This window comes from Octodon degus, unplaced genomic scaffold (assembly GCF_000260255.1).
Source record: "Octodon degus isolate 3935 unplaced genomic scaffold, OctDeg1.0 scaffold00010, whole genome shotgun sequence".
NCBI lineage: Eukaryota > Metazoa > Chordata > Mammalia > Rodentia > Octodontidae > Octodon > Octodon degus.
This window is the reverse complement of record NW_004524586.1, coordinates 3,499,667-3,513,330: the sequence shown is the minus strand read 5'-3', so window position 1 is coordinate 3,513,330 and position 13,664 is coordinate 3,499,667.

Sequence of the window (13,664 nt, the reverse complement as noted above, 5' to 3'; positions counted from 1 at the left end):
GCTGTGCTGCCGCTGATTCTGCAAGCACTAAGGGGCTCGCGGTGCCGGGAAGCCCTGCCGCCTGCGCTGGGCGGCTCGGTGCTGCAGCCGGCCTGCGCGCACCGCGGCCCGGGCGTCCCCGGCGCCGTTCCCGGGGACAGCCAGCTGTGCTGCCGCTGATTCTGCAAGCACTAAGGGGCTCTCGGTGAAATTCTGCTCTGAATTACACCTCACAATCCATTCCTCTTCTGCAAACCCAATTAATTCCCGTTTCCTCCGCCTTACTGATTCCCAAGACTGAAGAGAATTAGTCACCTAGCTTGTCAAATCCATCCTGGATGTTAATTAACAATCTGTGGCGGTAAATCAGAAAACTACAAAACTGGAAACGCCGCAGCATCAATTATGGTGGTGTTGAAGCTGACATGTGAGGAGCTGACACCTAGTCGGTTGTATTTCAGCATGTTTGACGGACTATCACGAAAGAAGTGGATGGTAGCCTAGGACAGGGGTCCCCACTCTTTGAGACTATAGATAACTTATTTTAAAAAAGTAAATCGTAGAACCCTCCCGCCACCCACCCCCCTCTTTGTCCAAAAAGACTCAGGATGGCTAAGGGCTACCACAAAGTGAGGAAACCATGTTACGTGGCTCCGAATGCCAGCAGACCTGTACACGAGCCGTGGCTCATCTATGGACAACACACACGCTCGGGACCCAGTCTACAGGGACCGATGACAAGGGAGATTTAGAAGCAGAAGTTGGCAGAGCCCCAAGATCCAAGAAAAGCCTCCCTGGCCTACCTTAGATACAGAGTTTCGCTAGAGAGAAGATGGACATACCAGGATAAGAGTTCCATAGCATTTAAATAGTAGCTGCTCTTCTCAATGTCCAATCCACGATTATTAAGCAACTTTATGACACTGATTTGGCTTCCAAGTGACTACAGCCTCCTTAAGAAACCTTTCAGAAAAATGGGTCACAGACAATAATCATTAGTGTAATAATTAGGTTGTCCGAATTTATAATATTAGGTTTCTACCTTGAAGATGTTCGTTGGGACATATGTGCTCAGAAATTGCTCTTACGGTATATGTGGAATTTTCCTTATGTGATAACTTCAGCCAGGTATGGTGAAACATGCCCGTAGTCCCAGTGCTTGGAGACTGTGGCAAGAGGATTGTTGATTTGAGCTTAGCCTGGATAATTTAACAGTTCCATGTGACTATCTGAAAATTTAAAAAATTTAAAAGGGCTGGAGTATGAAGGCCTTGACTTTAATTCCCGCCCCAATACGGACCAAAAATAACAAAACCCTTCAATATTCCCTTCTTTTATGGATTAAGTCTGTGTGTCCTAATGTGTCATAAATAACACATCCTTAAAGCAAATTTCAGGTTGACCATGATGTACTAATGCAGTTAGACAACCTGGACACAAGGTATTAACGTAAGTTCTAAATAACTTAGGTTTGTATTAGGAAGACAAACATAAATTAGCAACAAATGTGCCCTTGGTGACACATGCCATGAAGAAAAACGGGAAAAGGCTGGCAAGGGATTTGGGGTGGCCACTGTTTTATCATAAAATGAGGCTCCCTAAGGGGAGCAAGGGAGCGTGCAGATGCCCGGGGGTTGAGCATTTCAGGCAGAGGAAACTGCAAATGCAGACGCTAAGCAGAAAGCATATTTAGAATGAAAGTGGAGGCCAATTTATGTGTGAGTAAAAGGAGATTGGACAGACAGTTCATGTTTAAAAAGCAGTGATCAGGAAGAGTATAAAAGGATAAAATTGAAAAAGGTAAAAATCTCCATAAAGAGCAGGGAATGGAAACCGCAGAGCCTAGGGTGCCACACGGCTAAGTTACAAGTGCATCTGACGAGAGACCACGATGGGATTATATCCTCTGTCGAGCTCTTCTAACCCCTGCCCTTTAGGCTGTGGAAAGACACTGATTTTTAAATTATTTAAGCATTTTAAGTGGATGCAGGCAAAAGGTAAAACATTCAAACAATAGACTGCTCTGTACAATGGCCCACAAATCCCCCTCACTGCCTGATTCTAGTTTTTCCCATAGACACTGCCATTACTTTTCTGTTGTCCCCTTTCAGAGATATCCAGGTCTTTATAATCACATACAGTGGTTGAGGTCCACCCCAGTATGGACCAACAACAATCTCAGTGGAATATATATATATATTACCCCACTTTGTGCACAAATGGTAGAGTTACACACTCTGTTGTGTACCTTGTTTTTGCCATCCAGAATATTCTGGTGACCATTCCATAGCAGCATGCCCAGTATTCCTTCCAAAGCCCACGTCAGAGTCTACTGGAGGCAAAGCACTGAGATCCGAACCCCTGGGCCCTCATTTTTGATCTGTCGAGATCTGTACTACTCAACTCACTGCAAAGAGTCATGTCTATCACCATAACATACTTGATTAAAGTACATGATTTCGCATGTGGATTCGTATAATAGTTGCTTAATTGATTTTATTGCCAGTCTTCCAGTACCTCTATAAAATATTTGATGCTTAGGCCAGCCAGATAGCTCAGTGAATTCAAGCACCTGCTTAGGGAGGTGCGGGATCTGGGGGCTTGATCTTGGCCTGTCTTGCTGGCCCTGCCCCTGGGGCACGCTGAGATGGCGTGGTGGCAAATGCCTGTAATCTCAGCGCTTGGGAGGCTGAAAACAGGAGGGTCACTATGAGTCCCATCTGTATAGCGAGACTCTGTAGACCCTGTACTAAATACATAAAAAAATTGATGCTTAGAAGACAGAGTGGTCATAAAAAGATGAATCAAATCTGTTATGAACCTGATATGAAGAGTTTGTAGATCACATTTCCAAGCCATCTTAGAACAATGTTAAAGGTATTTTTAAGGCATTTTCAAAATTAAGTGCCAGAATATGAAGATATTTATAATCTGTAATCTACCAGAAGGTATTCCAAAACTGAAAATGTAATGTAAGATCTTATTTCTGGATAAGAAAGATGTACTTATATGTATCCACTTCACTGGCCCTTGAGTGGCTGGATATTTGGTTGATTGTTATTCCGGTTATATTTGTGAAGGTGATTTTAGATAAGGTTAACTTATGAATTGGTAGACTAATTAAAGGAGATTGCCCTTTGCAACCTGTGTAGTCCTCATCTTATCAGTTAAAAGCTTGAATAGAATTAAAAAGTTGAATATCCCTCAAATAGGGAAATTATGTTTGTTTGACTTCTTTGAGCTTTTTTCCTGGCCTTCAGGCTCCAACTGAAGCAGTCTGCTGACTTTCATCCAGACAAACAGGCAGCTCTGCGCTCTCTAGCAGATCCCCATGCTGCTCGGCTCCCATAAGCACATAAGCGAGTACTTCTTACACCTGCATCTCTATATTGTACACACACACATGCACATACACACATCCTACTGATTCTGTATCTCTGAAGAAATCTTACAATGGATTAAGCAAATATTACCCTGTCTCTTCCTCCACCCCCAAATGCAGCTCTAAAACATTTGGAAGGCTGCATGGAGTTCCTGTTTGAAGACAATGAGGAGTAGGTAGCAACAGGTGATTGGGAAAAACTATGATTTAAAGTATTACTCAATATAAGTTTACCCTTTCTTCTTCAAGCACCCCAGCTTGGACTCAGGCAGTCCAAAGTCCAGAAATGTCCACTAGGATGATAGCAGATCACAAATGGGACTTTATTTCAGTGACAATAGAATTTAAAACTGAGGCAAAAACCTAGGTTTACAAGCAAAGGCTTTGAGAAGGAGAGAAATGTGGAAATTAAGCATAAGGAGAAGCAAAGTTGAACAGGACACCACTCAGTTAAAGAAGCTTAGCCTGCTGTATCCTTCCACTACGTATTCCTGCTTAGAGCCAGCTTACTGGCCTATTAACACAGGAAGAGGACAAGATTAGTGGGCTTTGTGGTGTAGGCGAGGGTCTGATTGATCTTTTGGGGGGCTCTGGGTTTGCAAGGTAACTCTGGCAAAGTCTTTATCACCTGGGGGCAACTTGATTCCTACGAGATGACTGCTCTTCTTTGGCAGGAGGCAGCCTCAGTTCTATGTAGGATGTGCTGGAGTCCAAGGCAGCCGCAAGTTTAGGGCAGTGACTAGAGACCCGGAGGTGTCCGTTCCACATGGTCTAGAGCAGATATTATAAAAACTGGCAGTTGAATATCCACGCAAATCTTGGTGTCCTCAGTTCTGAAGGTGGATGAACTAGGCTATGTGAACTTGGGGCATGCATTGCCAGGTTTTGGGCTGACACTCCTTACGTGATTGACAGGCCTACATGCAGAGCTAAGCAGAAGCCTCATGGAAAGTTCGAAGTTGTGAAGAAGATACAACATGAGGGCAGAGATGCCTTTATGGTTTAGATCTAAAATGACCCCCTAAAAGTGTCTGAAAGGTGACTGGATCATGGGGGGCATATCCTCACCAGTATGGATTAGTCTACTGATGAATTCATAACTGACCTGCTGTTAGGAGATGGAGCTTGGTTAAAGGTGGGTCACTGGGGGCATGGTATGCAAAAGTGCATTCTTCTTTTGGCCCCCAGCCCCTCCCCTCTCTCTTTGCTTCCTGGATGCTATAGGGTAAGCAGCTTTTCTCTGCTGTGTCCTTCCACTATGTGTTCCTGCTTAGAGCCAGCTGAATTTGGACTGAACCCACTGGAAACTGCAGGCCAAATAAACCTCCTTTATATTGTGGGTGTCTTAGTGATAAGAAGTTGACTAATATAAATCTGATACTAGAGAAATGGGATCATTGATGTGAGTGTTTTTTGTTTTTTGTTTTTCTTGCAGGGAACTGGGGATTGAACTCAGGCCCTTGTGCTTGCCAGGCAAGCACTTATTCTGCTGAGCTATTTCCCCGGCCCCAATGTGAGTATTTTTGACCATGCGGTTTCGAAGTTTTGGAATTGGTTTAAGGGAGGAGTTTGGAATGGTTTTAAAAAGCCTCTGACTATGCTAAGTAGAGATTAATGAGAAATTCTGGTCAGACTCAGAAGATCAGAGGGTGAAAAGAATCCGGTCAATACAGGCAGGCTCCGGATTCCCTTGACAGCTGCACCATAGGCCATGTGTGTTACAGTCTGGCAGATAAGCTGTGTTAAATTTGCCCATTTCCTGACTTTGCAGGAGACTAAGATTGAGAACAGTAAGCTCACTGATATAGTGAAAGAAATTTCAAGGCAGCCCAACTGTCAGGCTGTGGCATGGATTCTGCTGGTTGCTTTTCAGTCAGATTAACAGTGAGAACTAGAAGCAAAAGACAGAGCTAAAAGTTGTATTTACAGTTTTGCTAGAAAAGAATTGCCTATAAAATTGGGGCAAAGGAGAGCACAGTTGCTGAAAAGATCAACATGAAAAATAAGCCAATTACTTTGCATCAGGATAATAGAAAGGATGGCTTGAAACATCTCAGGAATCACCAAAACCTGACTTCCTACAGGCTCAGAAATGGAAAAGTGTAAACGTTCTACTGTGGAGCCTAGTTCATGTACTTCATTCTTTCCATAATTCTGATCACAATCCAAGCCGGATGAGAAGCCAGTCCAATTCAGTGGTTAGATTCAATGTTGACCTTTTGGAGGAAATTTGATTCAGTTCTTAACCAGTTTGGTTTGTGACCAGAATTGTGGAGACAACTGAGTTCATGAACCGAGGTACCAATGTATTTGACAAGAGAGTCCTTGGGTCCTCTGCCATAGAAGGACCACTGATGTAATTGGTTCTTTGGGATTCATTTGACTGTGCTCAGCTATCCAGGCATTGAGAGGCTGCTGCAGCATTGGTACCAGAAGACCCGGCTACTTCTCCCACTGGTGGCAGCCCTTGGCATATTCTACCTGGTGTTGGCTGTTTAGGCATGCAGAACACAAAAGATATGGGATTATGGAAGTGCCCACACATTTTAGAAAAAGGCCTGGCAGAACAGGCAATATGATCATGAGAAGACCGTGTATAAAGCTGAAGAGTAAAGATGAGAATGCAATGGCAATTCTAGGAATTTGGAGATGCCAAGAACATGGAACTTCTGTTGAGGAAAACCACAGTGAGTGGAGCCCACTCCAGAAACAGACCACGTGGGCTGCAACAAGCAATCCCATTTGTCAGGCTGCCCAAGCCCTTGGAGCCTACAGCTCATCACCATCTGCCCAGGATTCCAGACATGCTGCTTCAGAATTTGATGTTCTCCTCGTTGGGTTGTGGGTGTGCTTTGGCTCCATTTCTCCCTTTCCCCTAATTCATCCTTTTGGAATGGGAGTGTTTAACCTTATCATTGTATGGTAGAAGTGCTCAACTTTCTTTTTTATTTTTACAGAGACTTTCAGCTAAATGTTTGCCTTGAGTATCAGAGGAGGCTTTGGACTTGGAATTTTCAAGACTTTAGACCAAATGCCTTTTACCTGATGAGATGAACACTGGCCTTGAAGGGGCCAGGAAGAAATGTTATTGTTTAGTTCTAAAATGTTCCCCCCAAAGCCTTGTGTGTTTGGATGCTGACTTGATCCCGGTTATACCATACTCATTGTTATCATGACTGACTTGTTGTTAGGGTGTAGCAGGTTTGAAGGTGGGTCACTAGAAAAGTGTATTCTTGCCCCAAATCTCCCTTTTCTCTATGCTTTCTGGCACCATAGAATGAGTAGATTTTTTTCACCACACCCTGCCACCATGCAATTCTGCCATGGCGCCAGCTGACTTTGGACTGAACCCACTGGACACTGCAAGCCAAATAAACTTTTCCTTTTTGGAGTTTATTGGTGTTGTGTATTTACTATTACAGATGCAAAACTTAATTCTGTTTTTTGTTACCCATTCAGCAGTTGTAGAGCCAAGTAATGAGTCAGTTTTTTAAAAGCAAGAGCAGTGTTTAGTTCCTTGTCAGAGAGGAAAACAAATCATGCTTTTAATGAGTTGCTAAAGGCCCAGGAGGGTTTTCCCCCTCTGTCCCTCTGTCCCTCCATGACAATCACCAACAGTTTTATTTTCTCATCTAGCTTATTCTTGACATGCTACAACAAAGATATCTTGCCTTTAATGATGCACCTGGTTTTGAGGTTGAGTGGACTGTGACTGTGAGAACACACACAGTGTTAACAGCTTTATGCCCTTAATAAAAGCCTAAGGGTGTACCTGTCCTTCGTCCCCATGGTGGTTTCTCCTTCCTTCAAGGGAAAAAAGAGGACAGCTGGAAAATTTATTTGGTCGTGAGGATCTGGACAACAGTCTCCTGATTGACTGTCTGCCTTGTGCTAATGTCCCCTCCCCTTCCCTCTAATTGTCCCCTCCCCTCCTTTCTCCTCTCTTCCCCTTCTCTGCTTTTCTAGCCCCTATCCAATCCGGTAGTAGAAATAACGATTCTAGCACAAGTGATAGTAGCAGTGTGCTAGAGCCAAAGAAACCAGAGAAGGGAGCTTGCTAGCTAAGCAGGGCGGCCGCCACTGTGTCCCTCCTGATGCTGGAACAGTAACCCGTAACGTGCGGCATTATAGCTGAAGTCCTGGAGTGGTGACGGGAGAACCACAGCAGCGCGGTCCGCAAACTGAAAACCACTGGGAGACTGTTCAGTGGGAGAAGGAGCTTTGGAAACTAATCTCGTGAAGATTTTATAACAAATGAGCTTGCCTCTTAGCCGTGTGCACGCAAGTCCACTTGAAGGGACCAAACACTTTGAGAACTGCCCCGATCTCAGGCTGGCTACTGTATTAGTCCATTTTTCATTACTAAGTGAAATATCCCACAAAGGCTTCTTATAAACAAATGTGTATTTAGCTTGCAGTTTTGAAGGCTTAAAGTCCAGGACTGGGCAACCCAACTGCTTTGGCTTCTGATGAGAGGAGTGCGTGGCAGTGTGTCCTGGGGAGGCACAGGCAAGGGGCAGAGGGTGGTTACTCAGACTAGGCAGGGAGAAGGGGCCTGCGTAGGCTTGCAGGGGCATCCCCAGCAACCGGAGGCTCCAACGAGGTCCGACCTCTGGAAGGCTGCAGCTCCTCCCAGTAGCACCACCCTGGAGACCAAGCCTGTAACATGGGACGCCCAAAACAACAGCAGCCACCACACAGCACGCATCTGATAGATCTGAGGAGCACTAAAAACGTTGAGAATGGAACTGACCTTGAAACTACGATCCACAGGTTAGTCAGACCTTGTAGGCCGAACCCATATGGATTGATTCTTGGTTACAACAAAAAATATTTAAAATAATATTTTAAAAGAACAGGGCCAAGGGTCAACCAAATAGCTCAGCAGATTAAAGCACCTGTTTGGGCAGATGCCGGGGTGGGAATTTGATCCCCAGCCCCGCCATGCCAGCCCCGGCCCCACGGTGCACTGAGATGGCAATTGAGATGACCTATAATTCCAGCACTTGGGAAGCTGTAAAAGGAGGATCACTATGAGTCTGATCTAGTAGTGAGACCCTATAGACCCTGTCCCAAAATAAATAAATAAATAAATAAATAAATAAATAACTGGGACAGTACGAGAGCTCAGCGGACTAAATGCCTGCTTACGCAAGCACAGGAATGGGATTCGATCCTCACATGCTGTGCCAGCCATGCCCTGGGCGAGATAAGTGAGCCACCCAGTCTGGGCGTGGTGGTGCACGCTTGTAATCCCAGCGCTGGGGTGGCTGAAAAGAGGAGGATCACTACAAGCCCAAGCTGCATAGTGAGACCTTGTACCAAGTGCATAAAAAAATAAATAAAATAAAAACATTTCCTAGGAAAGAAAAACAAAAGAGAATTCGCTGCTAGCAAACCTGCTCCTTATAGTCTATTCAAATTGTCTAGTTTATGATCCAAAATTATTCAGAATATGCACAAAAATAACAAACCTCAATTCTTATACGAAAAGACAACAGACACCACCAACACAAGATGACAAGAAATTACTTGATGAGACTTTAAAAGTTACTACAGTAATTCTTCAAGAAAAGCAAACTTATATGAACTGAGTGAGAAAAAATTTCAGAAAGCAGTATAGAAAGAAGAATCGTATGTGTATTTTACAACAAAAATAGAAAAAACAAAAAAAATTTTAAATCACTGAATGGGTTCAATCATAGAATGAAGATGACTGAGTAAATATTAAACTTGAAAATATATGAAGGGAAATAAAACAATCTCAAAAAAGATTAAAAGTAAATCAATAGAGATTTGGGGAGCAGCATCTAATAGGCTAATGTGGGCACCATTTGAATCTGAAGGAAAGATGAAAAAGTGTGGCATCGGAAAATGTGTGGGGAAAGAATGACTGAAAATTCCAATTTAAGAAAAGAGATACAGATTCAAGAAGTTTAAATTACGCTAACGAGGATAAGGCCACAGGAATCACTGTTCACATCCATAGGCATCATAATAAAACTTCTAAAAGTTAGAGGAAAAGAAAAATTATTGAGAAGAAGCAGAGAAATACAAAATATTTACAGGAGAGAACAATGAAAGATTCAGAGGATGGCAGATTTCTCCCCAGAAACCAACGAGACCAGAGAGAAGTGAAATAAAATTTCTAGTGTTGAAAGAACTGTCATTCTACAAATTCAAACCCTGCAAAAACATTATTATAAGTGAAGTAAAGACAGTCACAGGTGAAGGACAACAAAAGAGAGTTTGCTACCAGCAAACCTGCTCTGAAAGAACTGCCAAAGGATGCTTTTTGACCAGAAGGGAAATGATACTCGAGGGAAACCAGGCACGTAAGGAATGAAGGGAGAACAAGATGGTAAATATCTGGGTAAATACTCCTGTCCCCTTGAGGAATGTACTTTAAAATACATTTGATGGCTCAAAGCAAACATATTAACATTGTCTTCTTATGTTTTCAATATACATTACAGCAGATACAATATGTGACAGCTACACAATAAAGCAGGAAGACAAAGAAGTCTATATATGGTGACATCTCTACATTTCCACTTGAAGTGGCAACATTTGATCCTGACCGACACACACTGTGCATGTCTGTCCTGGCTTCAAGGCCAGCGCTGCAGGACCTGTCTCCAAGAGACAAATTTTATGTGGACTGTGAAGTTCATTATATATAGCAATCTCTAGAGAAACTAATGTATGTACAAAATCATAGTCAAATATAATCGGCATATTAAAATGAAATTTTAATTTAGAAAAAAGAAATTCTAATTAAGCTGCTCTTGTCCATCATCTGTTGTCTCTCTTGGGGCTCCAGCCACGGTGCACCCACAGCAGTCCTTGGCCCCCTAACCGGCCAATTCCTGCAGCAGTCCTCTGGTCACTGTGTCTCCTGGCAGGCTGCCTTCGTACCAAAACACACAACAGGGGCTGTGTGCAAGCAACAGCCTTTGTTACCTATGTAGTTTCCATCAACCAGTGTCGCCCTCAGCTACAAAAGTCCTACCTACATTGGATTATCCGCGGTGACCTTGTGAAGAGTTCTGTTGAGATAGAATCCTCCGCCTCCAGGGTCCCCTCCTCTTCACAGCCTGAACCAAAGCACTGCCATCTTGTGCTTGGTGGTTCCCTGCAGTAGAGCGCCAGCAAGAAATATGCCCTCACAATGCCAGCGTTCAGTGAGCCACTGCTCAGCCTAACCGCGCATTTCAGTTGTGAACATTAGTAGGTTACTTCACTCCTAAGTACAGAGACCCACGATCCAGTCACCCCATGGAGTCTCTTAATCCAGTCAATTTGATACTATATATACATATAATATGTGTATAATATATATAGGTATACATATATATGTTAAAATAATTGTACTACTAAGTTCCTCTCTTAGTTCATTGAAAAGAAAGGTTTGTGCTAATATTGTTTGGACAATGCCAATATCTTGTGTTCAGAGTAACTAAACATAACAATACACACTGCACTAACCTTTGTATCCTCCTATTCTCTTGTTTTGAAATTTTGGGGTTTTCTCTTTAAAAAAAAAAAATATATATATATATATATATATAATCACATTTACTCACATAAGATGGTCAGTTTACATAAAAAGTACAGTTTTTTTTAAATTTAGTTTTGTATGTACTTGTACAGGGTCTCCCTGCGCAGCTCAGACTCATAGCAATCCTCCTGTCTTCAGCCTCTCCGGCGCTGGGATTACAGGTGTGTGCCACAATGCCCAGACTTGGTGGCTGGCTCAGTGTGCCCAGGGATGGGCCTGCGGGTTATGTGGTGGCCAGGATCGAACCCTGGTCCCTGCGCTTGCCTAAGCAGGCGCTTAGTCCCCTGAGCTATCTCAACAGCCCTCGTATAGGGTTTTTTGAATGAAAAGGAAATTGATGTTATGCAGTTGTTTGATTGAACCTTTTCAGCGATTTCCTACTGCACTTGAAATGGACTGCATATTCCTTACCATGACCTGGGTGACTTGGTCCCTGCCTGCTTCTTCAGTCTTGTGTGCTAATCTTCCCTTCCCGGGTGAGTCTCTTTCTGGACCTTTTAGCAATTCAAGTTTCTTATGCCTCGAACATTTTTCCAACAGGTTCTTTGCATTTAGCTACATTTACTCTGTGGCAGATGACATTTTCCCCTTTTTCTTCATCATTAGAAAGATGATTTTAGTTGGGATAGCAACATGCATTTAAAATATTTTCTCCCCCAACCTCCCTGTGCCTAAGAGTGACGCAGTTGATATGATATAAGTAAAAGTTACCGAGTGTGGCCTTCTAGGAAATAGAGACATATTTTGACAAGGTTTTGCTGTGTGTCCCAGGATGGCCTCACTTTCTGGGCTCAGCTTCTTGAATACCTGGGCCAACAGGTGAATAGCATCCTACTGGGCCAATGCGAAGCTTTTTAAAAGAGCAAAACTGGGCTGGGTGTGGTTGCGCATGCCTGTAAACCCAGCGCTTGAGAGGCTGAGGCAGGAGGAGTCCTGTGAGTTTGAGGCCAGCCTGGGCTACACCTGAGCACAGGAGCAGCCTGAACTGCACAGTGAGAACCTGTCTTTTAAAAAAAAGCAGAACCTACTGGAATTCTCTATTCCTCTGTATCTTGCTGCATTTTTTGGCCATGAGAATTGTTGTAAAGCTCCGGCCCAGGTTATCAAAGTGTGTGCCCCAATTTATTAGCCTCAGCATCAGCTGGGAAATTATAGATGCAAATTATGAGGTTCTTCTCCAGACCCAGGAAATCAGACAGTGAGAGGTGAGGTCTGGGAACCTGTTTCAACAGGCCTTTCAGGTGATTCTTTGACTCGTTTAAATTTGGAAGCTACTGGGTTAAAACAAAAAACTTCCTTCCTGAAGGCCAAAATGTAAGACCAGAACCCCAAGACATGGAGCACCGGCACCAGCTTGGACTTCTTCCTCTGGATTTGTGGTTATGTGAAGAAGTAATCCCTGCTTGGCTTAGCTACTGTTGTTAGGCTTTTGTTACATGCAGACAAATGCAATTCTAATTGAGAAATCCATTTTTAAATCTCAGCTTAAAAATTCTCTCCGCTGGAGAGGCCTCCATCCCGATCCTACTTCCACCCTCCAGCCCAGCAAGGGCCTCCGCCCTCCCCTGCTGCTTCTGCGCTTCGCTGCGCTCGCTCGTCAGACCTGAAATTCTCGCGCTCACTTGCTGCTTATCTTTGAGAGCGTACACACCGCAACAACGTAAACTTCACCCTGGTAGGGTCTCTGTGTGGCCACTGCTGTACCCCAACACATATGAAAGCGATGGCACACGATGACTATCCTGTAATTATCTGTGGCATGATTTTAAAAACTTTAAAACTATATATTCCATTTTAAAGCATGTATTTTTAAAGTCCGAAGGGATAAAATGATTCATTACAGACAACTTTACAATTTTTAGAAGAAATTAATTTAAAAAGTAGCAGATACATGAGTAAAAACTGCATGTGATAAAGAATAGTCCTCCAGACTCATGTGTGAGTTTGTTACCTTCAGTGGCCTACAAACTCTAAAGTCACATACAACTAATAAAATATCAAGGTAAACATTCAAGTCCTACAGAAACAAATACATAAACTTCTGTGGTAACACCATCTCTTCACAGATCTTGCGCTACCTCAAAGTGGGAGACTTATTTAGAAACAAAACTTCATATAACACTTTTTTTTTTTTTTTGGTGGAACCGGGGATTGAACTCAGGCCCTTGAAGCGCTTATTCTTTTGAGCCATCCCCCCTGGCCCCTATGTATAACACTTAAACACAAACTTTAAGGTAAAAATAAAAATTCTAATCAATTTTCTTACGCATTTCAGAAGACATTAAAATTCTAGTTAGTTTTCTTATGCTTCTCAGAAGACACACAATTAGACACACAATTAGGTTTTTATCTTGGGGGCAAAATGCCTTTATCTACCCCAAACTAGGCCCACAACTAACATCACTGCAAACAAACAAGGCCATCTCTAGCACCAGCCTGTGTTGCAAATTTGAGGAAGGGACACAGATTATGGGGTCTCCTGTGGACAAAACTGAGGGGCTCTGCTCTCTACACGAGTGAACCAAGAAGGCCCAGTGCTCTTGCAATAGGAGAGGTGAATTTTACCTTTACCTTGGATGAAACTGTTCTAGTCAACTTTTGGAAATCTATATCCCTGGACTATATTTTTAAAATGATAAATTTCTAAGTAACATTTAAATAAATTATAGAAATACTTGGGCCCGGGGAGATAACTCAGTAGCGTTAGGGCTTGCCTGGCAAGTGCAGGGTCCTCAGTTCAAT